General features: G+C 34.8%; 1 long non-coding RNA gene across 1 annotated transcript in view; it reads right to left on the bottom strand.

Annotated features, from left to right (window-relative positions):
- Nucleotides 1-9,747, bottom strand: part of LOC135221959 (uncharacterized) — a 37,832-nt gene extending 28,085 nt beyond the window's left edge. Inside the window, exon 1 of the long non-coding RNA XR_010316139.1 lies at nt 9,506-9,747. This is a non-coding gene — a long non-coding RNA (uncharacterized LOC135221959). The remainder of the gene's footprint in view (nt 1-9,505) is intronic.
- Nucleotides 9,748-14,788: the final 5,041 nt, after the last annotated feature.

Here is a 14,788-nt window from a genome sequence, read left to right as displayed (position 1 = left end):
TGAAAATCGGCATTATCTACATACATAAATGGGATTTACGACACTAGAAGTGCCTATGATCTGCTTAATGGTGCTGATAACTAGTTTATCAGTGTCGATAAACTGCCTATGCTGAGACTCTGGTTAATGTCATTGTTAACCAAGTGCCATAAAACCGAAATGCCTTTAACCCGGGACTCACTGTACCTAAGTTAGCCATATTAACCTACTTGAGGATGTAAGCTCATTCCAAGTTTTCGTTATGAGAGTTTGATACAGCTAACATAATATGGTCTGACCCTGACGCTGGCACATTTATCAGGGATGGAAGAATTGATTATTTCCTCGGTTATGAATTAATATTAGTAACTGGACATCCATCATTATAATCCTTAAAGTTTCTCAAATGAGATGAAATAGAAGGAAAGTGATTACTGGTCACAGCAATGGAACCTTGGATAGCACAAGTGCATGTGCGTGTGTGGCTCTCAGCAGAAACAAAAGCAAAGTGAAAAGTGCACATCTCTGTTACTGTCTCATGTTTCTTTGCATGTCTTTGGCAATTCTAGTGCCCCTGTAGTGTGATAACTCTAGGAGACTCCCTTGAAGGATCTAATTTCCCATTTTGCATATACAGTAGTACCTAGGATTTAGAACTCAAATTCCAGAAGGCAGGTAGGAATGTGATTTGTTCCCCAAAGAAATAAAGGGAATCAGGATAATTCACTCCTGCCCACGTAAATAAAAAAATGGCCCCCAATTAAAAATTTGTCTGTTATCAATGTGTTCAAAAGTTATACGAGGCAGTAATCTAAAAAAATCTTGTTTGTGTCTGAGCTAAAAATTCAATTTACATACTGTTCGGCACATGTATGATTGTGGTGTTTTTTATGCAGATCTTGAGTGCAAGAAAGAGATTAATTATGCCACTACACATCAACCTAATGTCAGCAAATGGCTGAACTTAAAAATCATAACCTAATACACAAGGATTTTGCAAAGAATGAAAGTAAGAAAAAGGAAGACAGATCAAATAACTTTTCACAAGGAGGTAGTTTAAACAACCCATCACCATCCAATGTAAATTGTTACTGCTTTTACAGTCATGTTTTTACAGTCTCTTTTCTTCTTCTCAACAATATAAATGCCGCCTCTATCTTAAGTCAGCTGTGTGCCATTGTGGTGACAATTTTGTCCATCTTTTATGTTAAATTTCATTGTGAAATGCTTTATTCTTTTATTCATTTTGTTGGATACGGTCTAGTTATCATGCGGGTTATTGCCTATTTTCTCTTGGAACTCAGTAGGCCTTTAAGTGCAAGCATAAACGAGATAACAGTTGGGTTGATATACAAGTATTTGTTTGACAAAACACATTTAACACTACAAGCACAGTTTGGCATTTGGTTTTCACCTCACTTAACCATATCACATCAACAAAGTACCAGGAGTCTGAAGGAAGAATAATAATACAGTGGACCCCCATTATTCGTGATATTTTTCTTTGAGAAATATCCAGAAATTCCTGGTTTTTTTTTTTTAATTAATTTCATCATAAAATGCAGTTTTTGTGATAAAACTATATAAAAAAAACCAAGAATAGAAATTTTTAGTGGGTTTTTCCTGAGTGTTAACTGACAAAATAGGCTGTTTTCAGCATTTTTATAAGGGTTCCAACTATTGGCGAATTCTAACTATTTGTGGGGAGGGGGTGTGTCTGGTACACATCCCACGCAAATACAGGGGAATCACTGTAGAGGCAGTGCCAAAAACCCAGTTAACGGCATCACTAGAAAAGTGCTGTAAAACCAGAACTTCGTTACCTGATGCCACCGGTAAGCAGGGACTGCCTGACAACTAAAGACGATAGATGAACTAATTACCAAGCTCTAGCATCATATTTATTACATTTCCTGACTTCATGGCATTTTTAAACTTCACTAAAACATCCAGATTAACTTAACCCTTAATGGACATGTACCATCATATTATGAACAAAAACAGGTTTTGGGTGGTGGACGTGCTAACTCACAGTGAGTATTCATGTTACACGCCATACGATTTGGACGAATTTAGCACAAAAGACGTTCAGAGCACTTCAATAGTCTATAAATGACTTGTGTCAACTGTGGTTGTCAGGAGTCGGAGGTAGCTCTCAGTACGATTTTACTTGGGGAATGTTTCACCACTGCCTGTCCCATGTCATCTTTCTATTTATTTGCTCATAAATATATCCAAATATTGCTGTTGGTTTTAGTTCTTATCTTTTATGATTGTTTCAGCTATAGTTGTAATTTTGCATAGAAAAGTGCAAAGACATAATAAAAACATGTACAACTCCCAAAAAGTTACTGCAGCTTGTAAATCTTATACTTATTTTATAACAAATATACTCCAGAATTTTTTACTGATTTCAATTCTTATCTGTTATGATATTGTGTGAGGCACTTATAAACTATTAGAGAAAATATGCATAACTTTGTAAAACTTACGAGGGTCTTGTAAAAGGGCTCCCACACAAGGTTGTAAATAGTCATTTTCAACTTCCTGTGGAAGGTAAGTAAAAAAAAAAAAAAAAAAAATCTTACACTGTGCATTTACATATCTTCCTCTTTCCATTGATGTGTTTTTCTTCTTAAATTGGCCAACCTTAAAGTCTGCCTGGTGAGGGGGTGTGCATGATATACATTTAGCCCATCCCTTAAGGGTTAACATATAATAATTGGGTTGCAATCTAAAATGAAACTATTTGTATTGGCCCTACCCACACAAACATTACAATGTAGAGCCCCATATTCGCGTATTTGTCTCTGGACCATATCTACCCATTTATTTGCGGGGATTCGCCCATTCGCGGGATTTTTCAACGAAAATAATCACTAGTGTATTTTGATGTTTATTTTCATGACTAAATACATTTTTATGATACAAAAATGATTTACTAATTTTCAAATATTAATTTTGATTAATACTCTCTCTCTCTCTCTCTCTCTCTGTTCTCTCTCTCTATCTCTCGTCTCTACTCTCTCTCTCTCTCTCTCTCTCTCTCTCGTCTCTCTCTCTCTCTCTCTCTCTCTCTCTCTCTCTCTTCTCTCTCTCTCTCTCTCTCTCTCCTATTGGCTGTTTATGTATTTCTAATGGTAAAATGTTTAAGATAACTAAAATGACATTAATAATACCAGTTCAATGGTATATTTGATGAAGGATAATACTTCAAGTAGACATTTGGTATTTGAACTTTCAAGATAGGCAGATATAGGTATTTTTAGAGGTTCTAACTATTCGCAGGTTTGAGCTATTCGCGTGGGTGTCTGGTACACATCTCCCGCAAATACGGGGGCCCACTGTACTGTGCTCAATAATTACAGTAACTGATAAAATCTTTAGACCTAAAAATGAGTCGGTGATTATCAACTACATAGTACATGACTACTTATGAAGTTAAAACTGAAAAAAAAGTTATGAAAAATAAAGGTACGAAACACTGACAAGCAAGGAAAGTGATACTATAAGCATATACATTTCTTCAATCGAGTAAATACAGGCGGCCCTCAGTTAGCGGCAGGGGGTTCCATTCCTGGCTGCCGACGCCAAGTGATTTTCGACGCTAAGCAATTTTAAAAGCCTACGGCCGCTGCACACCTTCTTTCAAAACTCTAGACCAGTCAAAGGCGCCGTAATCCCGCAATGGCGCAATAACTAAAATTATATTTATGCAGTATAGTACTATAGAATTTACTGTACAGTACATTATAGCATTATAAATACTGTAAAGTGAAAAAAGCCTAGCTTTAATCCTTTGGGTGTCTACAGTATGTAAAGATATAAATAAGGTTTATACAGTGTACAGGTAGATGTAGTGTTCACGTTACGATAATTCGTCTTCTGATAGTCCAATTTTATGAGAGACCAAATTACAATAGCCTAACTTTAACCCATCTTCTAGTTATAAAAGTTCAATAACAGCAAGAGAATGAGGAAAGTATGGTTTAAGGTTACACTCGTTGCGTGAACGTGTACAGCCATGAATAACCGAACGAGAATCTAAAGTACAACCGAATTGGATAACATCCGTTTAGCTTGTATTTCAATCATCGTACTACGATACACTATTACCGTAGTTGTTATAAATGACGTTATGTAGAATAGAACCGAGATATCTTAATGTAATAACTTTATTCGCTATAGATCAAAGATCAATCGGGAAATATACTGTTAGATTTAAACCTAGTTAAAACTGAAGCTGAGAAAACTGTTCAGGTTGCTAATAACTATTATCGTACATCAGCAACAAGGATAAAACTCTGGTAAACGTGTGCCATCAAACACAACAGTAGATAAAATTGAGATAAAATCATTTTAATCAAAACTACTGTGCTTGAAAGAACCAATTTTACTGTTGGTTTCACGCCGATATAAGATAAATAACGTAAAGTTCGTATTACGATGATATAAAGGATTATTGCGAACGGAATCACATATTTTTTTTTTTTACGCATAAACATGCCGCCAACGAAATCTGTTAACGAAAAAAAAGTAGTTCACATTCACGAGACATATTCAATTCATATCTCCACCTAAAAAAAAAACATGTTGTATAAGGAAAAATAACCTTGTCTCATATAAGTCAAGTATCTAGATATTCGTATATGCTAACTAGAAGCAAGAGAATTCGCTCAGAATTGCGTTCGTTAATTATAGTGAGACAAACTCGTATTTGCCATCAGCTGATTTCAAACCACAACATTGGCTGCTCCGCAGTATACTGGCTTAGATTTGCCATAGTATTTTATAATATATACAATATTGGATACAGTGAAGTAATGTATAACTTTTTAAAGGATTTATGGAAAAGATGCATAATTAATAAAATAACACCACGCATTTTTCAGAACAGTGGCGGACAAGAACGAACATGAAAGAACAGCCCGACAACGTGGAGCGTAGTTGCAAAGGTTGCCTTAATTTGTATTATATTTATGTACAAAAATAAAAATACCCTATACATAATATATTTTCATACACATTTTAAACATAAAAGCATAAACACTTAAAAAATCGACACATCGATCGCTAAATTTGCACTTTTTTTAAATATATTTTCGGAAGAGCGGCAGACGGCGGCTTACAAGAACGAACATGAAAAAACATCGTATTTGATCACGAAAGGGGCAGTTTCAAAAGCTGCCTTTTTATCATATTTCTGCACAGAAATAAAAATACCCCATACGTAATACATTTCCATACACATTTTAAACATAAAAGCATGAACATTTATAAAATCGACACATCGATCGCTAATTTGCACTTTTTTTAAACTCGATATTTTCAGAAGAGTGGCAGGCAGCGGCTCACAAAAAAGAACATGAAAAAACATTGCATTTGATAACGTAAAGGGAAGTTTCAAAAGCTGCCTTTTTATCATATTTCTGCACAGAAATAAAAATACCCTATACATAGTACATTTTCATACACATTTTAAATATAAAAGCATGAACATTTATAAATCGACACATTAATAGCTAAATTTGCACTTATGTAACTCGATATTTTCGGCATAGAACAGCGTCAGAGGTATATATTTTACCCTAATACTTATGTAATAACTCTCAATACAATTTTTTAATATAATTTGCATAACCTGTATGGTCTGAACGGCATTTCTACAAATGTATGAACTTGTTAGACAACCGCGCTGTTAACTGAAAATTGTGCCGTAAAAATGCCTTATTTTTTTATGATGAATATTTTTGACAACAGCCGTAAAACCAATTCGCCGCTGAGCGATTGTGCCGTTAACCGCGGGCCGCCTGTAACCACAAGAAAAAATACTTGTTTAAGAATTCAATGCAATGCACATATAATACCTTGTATCAACATTCATTGCTATCTTCCTGGTTTCCTTTTACCATCACACTCTTATTATTACTTTGTACTAACATTTACTCTCTTGCAACACTTACAAATTCTTTCAGTAGTTTTGCCAGTTCCCGTCAACTATTCCCGACCAATAATGGCTCATCTGTTAATACAATCCAAACATGGAACTGTGTATGTAAATATCTACAGCACACTTTCAAGTAGGACTGTATGATTAAATACTATCTGTACATACTGATAAACATAAGTGATAAAAGAAAAGATACATAGAATAGGTGATTAGAGTGAAGGTAATTACTTGGATGAGTGTTTCATATCCTTCTTGGAAGGAAACATCATGAACACAGAAGAGGTAATAAAATTTTAGGAGTAGCAAAAGTAAAAAGTAAAATATTTAAGATCGAAAGGATGGCATAAAAGTAAAATATATACAGCTGAAAAAAGTTACCACAGACAAGAAAATAATGAAGCAAATAATAAAACACTGGACATATTTGAAATCTACTGGATGAAGTGAATAAATGCATACACGATGATGACATGGTAGACAGCAAAATAAAAATGTGACATCAGAAGACAGTTATCAGAAGTTAAGAAAAAGCTCCTCAACATTCAGGACTTACAGGCAATTTGCTTGAGGCATAGAGAAATTGAATGAGAACTCAAAACCCAAGAAGGCTTGGAAATTTTCTTTTCTGCTCTTCTTTCACCTTACAATCTCTTCTGGAGGTTCAAAGGGATATGTAACTCCATCTCCCATACTTTTTATTTCTGATTTTTTGTGATAATCTTTTGTCACTATCCCCATTTTGAGACTGATCTACTGCATGCTACTCTAAGATCAAAACTCTGTGCCAATAATAACAGGAAATCTTGAAAAAGTCCAAAACTGACTGACATTTTACTAAATTATCTTGCTACAGTCTCAATTAAAAAAAAATAAAATAAAAAAAAGGCCCGTACTTCTCTAGGCATAAGGAATATGGATGCAGGGAAACAAAGACTTTAAAAAAAGTTTGACATGAAAATAATAAATGTACGGCTAGAGTGTACTGGAACATTATGAATGCTGAGAGAAGTAGTGTCTAAAGGCTTAGGTGGTTTGGTCATGTGATAAAAGGGAGAATAAGTAAATACTGATATTACTAGGAAGGCCTTGAAAATCATGGAGAAGGGTATACATAAGACCTGGAAAAAATGAATATCCAAGCAGAAAGAGTGAAGAGATGACACTCATGCTGTACTCCATAAAAAAGAAATTCAGAAAGAGTGAGGAGATGTCACTTTCATGCTGGACTCCATAAAAGGAAAGTCAATCATTAAAATACAAGTATGGTGAAGATGATGTCTATGAGATCACTGTGCTAAGACTCTCAACACTCTCAGGGATAACCCTAATAATTTGTTTCTATCTAAATATACATTTGACAGCCTTCTTCAAGAATGACATTTCTCTATAATATCTTTATGCAATATACATATTGAGCTAAATCCCTGAGCCAAGTAAAAACATGCATATGTACTGATATTTAAAAATTACCCTGTATAAGAAAAATACACACAAAACAATAACTTTGTGGAAATATTTAAAATTCTAGCATATAAGGGAAGAGAGAGAGAGAGAGAGAGAGAGAGAGAGAGAGAGAGAGAGAGAGAGAGAGAGAGAAGCAGAGAGAGAGTTGAGAGGAGAGAAGGAGAGAGAGAGAGAGAGAGAGAGAGAATAGGACGGTAAAGTTGAATAATTATAAAATAACCTTTGTCCTACAATAATTATTATAATAAAATATTTGAAAAAAGGACACCAACCACATCACATCTTTCATGGAATTTCTAGTATGCTTTGATATCAACAAAAATATCTAAACCTAGAATAAGTTTTTAATGCACTGTACATCTGCACAAACTAATAGAACCTCTTAAACACAGTATAACATATCATTCCATGATCATGAAAAGATAACAGACATCAAACCATGCCTATCAATGTTGAAAATATAATTTTATTAAATCAGAAAGAATTAATGGATACAATTACATAACTCATAACTACCCAATACTAAGACATTGGGTATGACACTAACCATTGTATAAGAGAGGCCCTGAGAAAATTCATGGCAGAGATGCCAGAGGTAGCCAATGGAAGTGTGTGAAGCCTTCATCTTGACACAATGAAGTATTCTACATGCTGGACAGTATTCACTTTGAAGACTTCATAAACTGGGAACACACTAATTTTTCTGAGATAAATAAATCTTCGCCAACTGGCTCCTGGAAATGACTTGAGAACTTGCCTTCCAATTCCATTTCAATGTAAGTCGAAGAACTTTCATGGGTATAAGATACAATAGCACACATCTGATTTATGTACCTTCCTTTTCTAAAAACAGGCACTTACAAACTCTTTCTTTCACATAAAATTACCACTACTCTTGAATCTTGAAGAACTACCATGAAAGGGATTAAAACTTCTGACAATAATAGCAGGTCCCCAGTAGATGGTTTGATGATGATGAAATGAACACCACTTCTACTCTCTGGTAAAGTTACGAGAGCATCCAAAGTAGCATAGAAGTTCTTCAATACTAGCAAGGTCAAGATCATTTAACCACTAACACCATATATTGTAATGTAACATACATAAGTATTGTATGTTATTACTAGCAGCAGAAAATGGAAGAATAACCAAATTGTGAGGTGCTTATCTTGTATGTTTTGAAGTAACAACTTACTATATAATGTTAATTATCTACAAATATAGTTATGTAAACCTATCACAGATGATCAGATCAATTACATACTCTATAGTTTTACTAAAATTCATAAGAAAACCCTGTAATAAGAAAATGCTTAAAATATTTTAAGAGCAATAACTACAAAATAAATTAAACAAAAGCAAGTATCCTACACATAGAACTGTAATTTGTACTTTGTTTTGGTGAATGAAAAAATATATTCCTTAAACGGAAAAATAATTTAAAGAGTATAAAACTATTCAAGAATTATCACAGTTAAGTAGTTATTCAGGTCTAGAAAAGAATCTCAAACGATACATTTTCTCTCAAATGCTTTCACTGACTTGGATATTCACTGTTCTGGTTATAAAAGCATGATCTAAAACATTACGTACCTGATGCTGACTAGGCCACAGCAGAACAATAAAATTTAAAATTTCATGCATTACTGTAAGTTATATTTTTTATACTGTATAAGCAAGTAAGATATCTAAATAATAACTAAAATATTCTTTAATAATATACGGTATATAAAAAACTAGTTGGCAAATCATCACTGGCATTCCAGGTAAAAGAATGGAATGGAAAACTACAATTTTCCTTAGTTAACAAACCTAAATCAAATACCTTCATAAGTATTATAGTCACTGACCTATTTGTACTAAAATGACCAAAATTCACCAACCAAATTTATTATGGCACTGGCTAACATTGGCAAAATGTTGTTATTCTCTGTTCATCACAGGAATGTTTTATACCCATCAATCAATCATTAGGTTTCTCCTTTAAAGAATCAAATCCCACACAAAAACTAAGAAATAGGATTCCCATGGCACAATTGCCATCACAGACCAATTCTCTCCACACCCAGTCGAAGCATTGCGCCAGCGGGATCAATGAGACGTTTGTGTTACCTGCATCCCCAGCAGCAAGACTTCACTGCCTCATCTTCAATCTGCTGGCGCTGCCGCTGCTGCTGCTGTTGTTGGCTCCTCCCCCTCCACCCTGGTGACCCTTTGGTTTGTCTCCACGTTTTTGCCTCCCTATGCCACTGCCACCACCACCTGAGCTTCGACCTGACTTATTATCCCAGGAAGATTTTGCAGGACCAAGGCGATCGTGCACAGACACCCGCTGTGTTACGGAACCATCGCCACCTTTAAATAGAGAATCCAAAGATTTCATGAAGTCTGAATTGTTATTTTAAAATAAAATCATCTTACATGAAAAATTAGTTATAATACGTATACTGAAAATTTAATAAAGTAACTTGTTTCACAGATACAAACCCATTCGTTTAACTTAAACCTTAAAGGGAATTTGAGCAGGTAAACATGAGGTGTGCTACTCAAGTGATGGGGAAAAAGGCACTTCCAGTAAAAGTATGACTTCTGTGTGTGTGTGAACAAAATATTAAGATCCTTTTGATAATCCACATGCATTACAGTATTCTCTCACTTATCCAGATTAACACTTACAGGCAGGGTTAAATCACAACTTTTGAAAGTAAATTGTACTTTTCCTAACTATACAACCTGAGGTCCTTTACATAAGGAATTACTTTCGCGTATGTTAGAATTACGGCCGCTAAATTCTTGAACAAGGTGGCTGGGCAATAACTACCATCTGGTAAGTGGGTGGGCCTGCCTGCCCAGATGTAAACACTCCACCTTGCCTTTTGGCCCAGGTTCAGATTGAGGGGTGGCATGAGGTGGGGCATAAATGTAAAGGATGTCAGGTTTGTATAGTTAGGAAAATGCAATCTATTTTCAAAAATTGTGATTTGTTCCTACAAGATATACAAACCCTTGGTCCTTTACATAAGGAAGACTCGCTGATTGGTGGGAGAAATGTGAGTGAGCCTCTAGAACTGACTGGAGTTCTGCACACCTGGGCTATTCCTGGTCGTAAGAGCAAAGAGGAGTGCTCTGCCTCTGATCGAGTATAGGAGCTGCATGATCAAGAGTCAGACTTTTGGGCCTTTTTGAAATGAGTGAGGAATTGTAACTCATCTGAAAAATGGCTGGGAAGAATATTTTAGAGTTGTAGGCATTAATGCAAAGTTCTGGGAATTTGTTACTCAACCTGAAGGAAGAGGAGTAAAAGGACGAGGAGGGGAAGGTGGAGAGGCCAGTCACTCTCGCATCCTTCTTACTTCTAGAACTGCACACCATAGGCGAGATGCAACTTATCCTCTTGAAGGAGATGGGTAAGCAAACACAACCTGCAAGCATCCACCACTGGTCCAAGGAAAAGAGGTTCCAAGGACCTGTTGGCAGACCCGAACGAAGAAAGATATAAATATGGTTGCAATGAGACCTCATCTATCTTCCGGTCCAACATATTCTTTGGAGTGATGAAATGTACCCCACTGGACTATCCAACTGCAGAAAAGTCTCTCATGATCTTGTAAGACTCGGAGAAAGACGTGTCATTGGACACTTCTGCATTGGCAGTCTGCAGTGGATAAATGAAGGATATCAATTCTTCATGGGTACAGCAACACACCAATAGGACAACGTAATGACTGATCTGGATCAACCAATACAAAGTCCACAGCGCAGATCATGAAAGACTCGGACTCATCAAGAGATGCCAACTGGCTGCACTGTTCTTGTTCGCCAAAGTTATTAAGAGACGATATGATGATTCTCGCGTGGTATGGGCACATCAGACGATAGTCATTTGCCTTCTAGAGACCGAGGTCCTTGTGATGGCAAGACAGAAATTTCTCATCAGTAGTTAAATCTCAAATAAGAAAAAAAAATACAGTGGCCCCGTATTCGCGTTATCCGGATTTGCGGATTTCTCTAAACCATATCTAACCATTATTTGCAGGAAACTTGCCTATTCATGGGGTTTTCTGACAAAAATAATCATTAATTAGTGTATTTTGATGTTATTTTCATGACTAAATACATTTTTATAATACAAAAATGATTACTAAATTTCAAATATTAATATTAATACTGTATTAGTAAGTTTAATAAAATTAAATATCACATAATAAAAACAATAATTCTCTAATTTACTATTTTCAAATATTAACCCTCTTACGCCGATTGGACATATTAAATGTCGACATAAATTGTCTGTCGGGTGCCGATTGGACATATGGTACGACAATAAAAAGTTTTTTTTTTTTTAAATTCGTGGAAAAATACTTATAGGCCTACCAGGCAAAAACTTTTGAATCACGAACCTTGGGGGATGCTGCGAGCTCACGGATCACGGCGTTGCTTTGTTTACAATCGTTATGCAAGCGCGCAACCGCGAATTTCTTTCTTATCGCACTAAAAAGTATCAGTGACATATCTCAGAAATTATTTCGTAACTTTGACATAATTTTTGCGCCATTTTAAATTAGCCGTTACATGGAGTATTATATATGAAAATTTGTGCAATTTCATGTAAAATACAACAAAAAAATACTCATGATTGTAGCTTTTATCAGTTTTGAAATATTTTCATATAAATAACGATAAATGCCAAAATTTCAACCTTTGGTCAACTTTGACTCTACCGAAATGGTCGAAAAACACAATTGTAAGCTAAAACTCTTATATTCTAGTAATATTCAATCATTTACCTTCATTTTTCAACAAATTGGAAGTCTCTAGCACAATATTTCGATTTATGGTGAATTTATGAAAAAAACTTTCCTTACGTCCACGCGGTAACTCTTCTGATAAATTTTTTAGTGCGATTGTCGTAATGTTTGCACCATTTTAAATTAGCCGTTACATAAAGTTTTATATATGGAAATGTGCGCAATTTCATGCACAATACAACTAAAAACAACCCATGGTTGTAGCTTTTATCATTTTGAAATATTTTCATATAAATAACAATAAGTGCTAAAATTTCAACCTTCGGTCAACTTTGACTCTACCGAAACCGTCGAAAAACACAATTGTAAGCTAAAAATCTTATGTTCTAGTAATATTCAATCATTTACCTTCATTTTGCAACAAATTGGAAGTCTCTAGCACAATATTTCGATTTATGGTGAATTTATGAAAAAAAACTTTTTCCTTACGTCCACGCGGTAACTTTCGATAAATTTTTTCGTGCGATTGTCGTAATGTTTACACCATTTTAAATTAGCCATTACATAAAGTTTTAGATATGGAAATGTGCGCAATTTCATGCACAATACAACTAAAAACAACCCATGGTTGTAGCTTTAATCAGTTTTGAAATATTTTCATATAAATAACGATAAGTGCCAAAATCTCAACCTTCGGTCTACTTTGACTCTACCGAAATGGTCGAAAAACGCAATTGTAAGCAAAAACTCTTCTATTCTAGTAATATTCAATCATTTACCTTCATTTTGCAACAAATTGGAAGTCTCTAGGACAATACTTCGATTCATGGTGAATTTATGGAAAAAAAAAAAAAAAAAAAATTCCAGTAACTCTTCCGAAAAAAAAATCAAAATTGTTTTTGTCCGATTGTCGTAATGTTTGCACCATGTTAAATTAGTCGTTACATAAAGTTTTATATATGAAAATGTGCAAAATTTTATGTAGAATACAACAATAAATAATTGAAGGTTGTAGCTTTTCTCATTTTCAAAATATTTGCATATACAGTAGTACCTCGAGATACGAAAGGCTCAACTTACGAAAAATCCAAGTTACGAAAGCCAATGCGAAAAATTTTACTGCTCTACATACGAAAAGTTTTCAAGATACGATAGGCTGTTGCTGTAAAGTCCCAAGATTCGCCCGGACCACCGAGAACAATTTTAAAACTCCCGCGCCGCCAACTGAGTAAACTAGCCACCATCCTCCCGCTCTCCCATTGGTTCCTGATGCTAGTCACCCCATAAGGTCCTGCTCTCCTATTGCTCAGCATCTACCCCTTGTGCTTTAAGTCTTCTATTGGTAAAAGGTTGCTGTAAATTGAAAAACTTATTCATGCAATACATTTAATAAAGAAAACATTAGGTAAAGATAGAATAAAGAATAGAAATGAATGGTTATTATACTGTTTGGTAGTTTCAGTAGTTGAAGAGAGATAATGAAAATTTATGGCTTACTGTGTAAAAGTGATTGCTTGGCGATCGTTCGATACTCGTAAGTGCTGGATGTAAACAGACGTTTGGAAGCTTTTTTTTGTTTGTTTATTATAGTTAATGGTTACTTAATAATTACTTGAAATGAGTACATGCAATACATTTAATAAAAAAAATTGTGAATTAGATATCATAAAATATAAAATAAATCAGACTGCCAACAAATACGTATTTTTTAGAATTCTTCTTCTGTTTTATTATTACGTTACATATAAGCATGTTTCATTATAGCTGTCAGTAACTCTGTATCTTCATTAGGTAAAGATAGAATAAAGAATAGAAATGAATGGTTATTATACTGTTTGGTGGTTTCATTAGTTGAAGAGAGATACTAATGACAATTTATGGCTTACTGTGTGCTAGGAAAAATGATTGCTTGGCGCTCGTTCGATACTCGTAAGACGGGTAAGAGCTGGATGTAACAATCGATCGGAAGGTTTGTTTTTTGTTTTTTTTGTGTATTATAGTTAATGATTAATTAATAAATATTTGAAATGAGTACATACTGATTATTTACACATTTTATTGGCATATTCTAAGCTTTTAGCTCTTAGGTTTAGATGTCAGAATCATAGACTAGGCTACAGTAGCAACCGCTAACATAGGCTAGGCTTATTGCTAAGGGACATATGCTAAAGTCCTAATATATGCAGTAAAAATGGGGTTGAACATTACATGCAGTTGAATATTACTCAAGTATGTACAGTATTTTGCCTTTTTGGAGTCATATTTCTTCCGTCGTAACCCTAGAACATGTGTTTTAGGCCTGGAAATATAATTTACTGGGGTGTTTTTGGAGGGCTTGGAACGGATTAGCCATTTTATATGTAAAATGTGTTCCAAGTTACGAAAAACTCAGAATACGAAGGCCGTCTCAGAACGGATTAATTTCGTATCTCGAGGTACCACTGTAAATCACGATAAATAGAAAAAAAACCACGTTCGGTCAATTTTGACTCTACCAAAATGGTCTAAAAACGCAATTGTAAGCTAAAACTCTTACAGTCTAGTAATATTCAGTCATTTATCTTCATTTTGAAACAAATTCGAAGTCTCTAGCACAATATTTAGATTTATGGTGTATTAAAAAAAAAAAACATTTCTTCCCTCTGCG

The sequence above is a fragment of the Macrobrachium nipponense genome, chromosome 3 (assembly GCF_015104395.2).
Source record: "Macrobrachium nipponense isolate FS-2020 chromosome 3, ASM1510439v2, whole genome shotgun sequence".
Classification (NCBI taxonomy): domain Eukaryota; kingdom Metazoa; phylum Arthropoda; class Malacostraca; order Decapoda; family Palaemonidae; genus Macrobrachium; species Macrobrachium nipponense.
Note: the sequence above shows the minus strand (reverse complement) of the source record. Positions and strands in the feature narration are given on the sequence as shown.